Source organism: Urocitellus parryii, chromosome 11 (genome assembly GCF_045843805.1).
Source record: "Urocitellus parryii isolate mUroPar1 chromosome 11, mUroPar1.hap1, whole genome shotgun sequence".
In the NCBI taxonomy this organism is placed as follows: domain Eukaryota; kingdom Metazoa; phylum Chordata; class Mammalia; order Rodentia; family Sciuridae; genus Urocitellus; species Urocitellus parryii.
The window spans coordinates 73,068,169-73,071,533 of record NC_135541.1 but is presented as its reverse complement, the minus strand read 5'-3'; the positions used below and the strand labels follow the sequence as shown (position 1 = coordinate 73,071,533).

Genomic DNA, 3,365 nt, shown 5'->3' with positions numbered 1-3,365 from the left:
TTTTAAGGAGTTACCAAACTCTTTTCCAAAGTGGTTGCATTGGTTTATATTCTCACCAGTAATGCACAAATGTTTAAATTATCAAAATCTTCACCAATTTGTAATTTTCTGCTTTTTTCATAGTCGCTATCCAGGTTGGTATAAAGTGAGATTTCATTTTGGTTTTGATTTACATTTTCTTTTTGTTTTAAATATTTATTTTTCAATTGTAGTTGGACACAATACCTTTATTTTACTTATTTATTTTTATGTGGTGCTGAGGATCGAACCCAGGGCCTCTCACGTGCTAGGCGAGCGCTCTACCGCTGAGCCACAACCCCAGCCCCATTGATTTGCATTTTCTTAATGACTAATAATGTTGTGTATCATTGAATATCCTTGTTGTAGCTGAAAAAAATGTCTGTTCAAGTCCTTTGCCATTTTTTAAATTGAGTTGTTTGTTGTTGAGTTCTAAGAATTATTTATATGTTCTGGATATTATTCCTTTATCAAATATGTGATTTACAAAATATTTTCTCCAATTCTTGGGTTGCCTTTTCACTCTCTTGATAGTATATTTTTATGCACAAAAGATTTTTATTTCAAATCCAATATATATATATTTTTCTTTTGTTTTCCAACTTTTTGGGTCTCCTATTTAAGAAATTATTGCCAATTTGAAATGGCAAGAAAATTTCCCCATTTTTTTCTAATAGTAGTTTTATAATTTGGCTTTTAAGTATTTGATTCATTTTCAGTTAATTTTTGATCTAACTTCATTCTTTCATATGTGGATATTTAGTTTTTTTACTATGTGTTTTCTTATAGTGTATGTTTTTTATTGTCTGTTTTCTGTCACTAGAATTTGTGCTCCATCAAGGCAGAAATTATGTCTCTTTTTGTCACTATTATTGTTATTTATCTATTGCTCTTGCAATTTCTTGCTATTAGTGGCAGTAAATCACACTGAAATGTAATGCCTTTAATCAATAAGAAACATGTATTACTCTTATAGTTTCTAAGTGTCAAGAATTTGGCAGCAAGCAGTTTTCTGTTTGAGTTTGGCTTGGGTTTCTCATGAGATTCAGTCAGCTGTGGGCCAGTATTAAAGCAATTAAAGGCTTGACGAGGGCCAAAGATACACTTCCAGAGCAGCCTACTGCCATGACTGTGAAGCTGGCTCTGGATGTTGATGGGAGGCTTTTGTGTTTCTTTTTCTTTACACAGCAGCTCACACATGGTGATTGGCTTCCCAAAACATGCCATCTTAAATAGCAAGGTAAAAGCTACAATGACATAGTTTCAGATCCTTATACCCTATACCCTCTCACTTTTGCCACCTTTTATTTATCACAAAAACAAGCTCTATTCAATGTGGGCGTCACTATACATGGGTATGAATAACTGGCAGCAAGGATTACTGGGGACAAAAGCAAGGATCATTGGAGGCTAAATTAAAGGATGGCTACCATATTATCTAACCCCAGTGTTTAGAACAATGCCTAGAATAATATATTAAATATATTACATGAGCCAGGTGTGGTGGCACACAACTGTAATTTCAGCAATTTGGGAGGCTGAGGCAGGAGGATTACAAGTTCAAGGCCAGCCTCAGCAACTTAGCAGAGGTCCTAAGCAACTCAGCAAGACCCTATTTCAAAATTTAAAAAATAAAATTCTTCATTATACATGCATATATAATGAGTTAATGAATCATTCAAAGATTATTGGGGGAGGTTATAGCATTAAAGAAAGAACAGAAATACAGGGACTTAGGAAAGGCAAGGTAAACTGGAACTAAGGATTCTAATATCCTTAGGATGCTTTCCATTCCATTTTGTGTTTTATAGGCATGTTCTCTGAGTTCACATCCTTAGAGTTTAATAATGAGGGGGCAAAAGACTTTTATAACTGTGGTTTGAAAAACTATAGGGTAAGACTCCCAGGCCTACTCTGTTGAACCAATCAGTATGGTCAGGGAGTTAGGGTAAGGTAACTGGCTTAGTCTGAATCCGGCCAATATACCTGCTAATAGGGACAGATGAAGGGGAAATAGATAAATATAGTAGTACAACTTCTCAGCCTATCAAGGTACCTCCTTCTGTATGTTTCCACCATATTAGATTTCCATATTATTTATTTACATGTTTGTCTTCTATGCCAGACTATTCCTTCTTCAAGAGAGTATGAACATGGACACCACATTTTTGTAACTTCAAATGACACAGGCTTTGTAGTCAAGAGAGATTTACACTTGCAGTTTTTCTTTTCCTTTTACTACCAGTGTGGCTTTGGATCAGCCATAGCGTCCTCAACCTTTTTATAAAAAAATATTTTTAGTTACAAATAGACTGAATACCTTTATTTTATTTATTTTTTAATGTATTGCTGAGGCTCGAATCCAGTGTCTCACACGTGCTAGGCAGGTGAGCTACCCCTGAGCCACAACCCCAGCCTCACTCTCTTGCTTTTAAATGAGCTTAATAATGATAGCTGCATAAGAAAGCATATAACATTATTAATGATGTTGTAGAAGCTGAAAATATTAGTTAATCCCCTTTCTCATAGGAAAGTGCTTACATAGTTGAATACCCTCAATAACTCTGTGAGTGAGTAAATGAAGCCTTCTTTTTTTTTTTAGAGAGAGTGAGAGAGGAGAGAGAATGAGAATTTTAATATTTATTTTTTAGTTCTCGGCAGACACAACATCTTTGTATGTGGTGCTGAGGATCGAACCCGGGCCGCACGCATGCCAGGCAAGCGCACTACCGCTTGAGCCACATCCCCAGCCCTAAATGAAGCATTCTTAATGACTTGCTTGAGGTTCACTTGTAAATAATGATTACAATAGGGTTAGGGTGAAGATTAAGTGAGATGATAGATGAATAGTCCTTCCACAGTGCCCAGACCATGGTAAGGAGTTTAAAGACATAAACTACCATTAGAGAGGTAGTCCTTTAAAATCAGTATATCAAATCTCTTTTTTTAAAAAATTTAATTGATTTTATTTTTAAAAATACATGTCTGCGGAATGCATTACAATTCTCATTACATGTATAGAGCACAGTTTTTCATATCTTTGTATATAAGGTATGAATGGAGGAAGTAGCTTCTATTTAGGTACCCCTTACAAGGTATGTAATTTGCTTCTATGTTAAACTTTCAATTAATGGCCCCTGATATAATATGACCACAATATCCTTTCATAGAACATAATAGCCTGCAGAATTCCAAAACCTCAGATGAAGAGTAAAAAAATAGCCAGAAAGGACAGTTCAAGAAAAATAATATTTTTTTTTTCCTATGGTCAAGTTTCAAGAATTGAAACTATCTAATTATAGAAGGTTCTAGTCAATGCCTTAGAATCAATACCCTAAATACAGTAA

The 3,365-nt window shown here is 34.8% G+C and overlaps 1 non-coding gene across 1 annotated transcript; it reads right to left on the bottom strand.

Moving 5' to 3' along the window:
* Nucleotides 1-248: 248 nt before the first annotated feature.
* Trnaa-agc (transfer RNA alanine (anticodon AGC)) lies at nucleotides 249-321 on the bottom strand. The gene has a single exon. It is a non-coding gene; the product is annotated as a tRNA-Ala (tRNA).
* Between the last annotated feature and the right edge of the window lie 3,044 nt (nucleotides 322-3,365).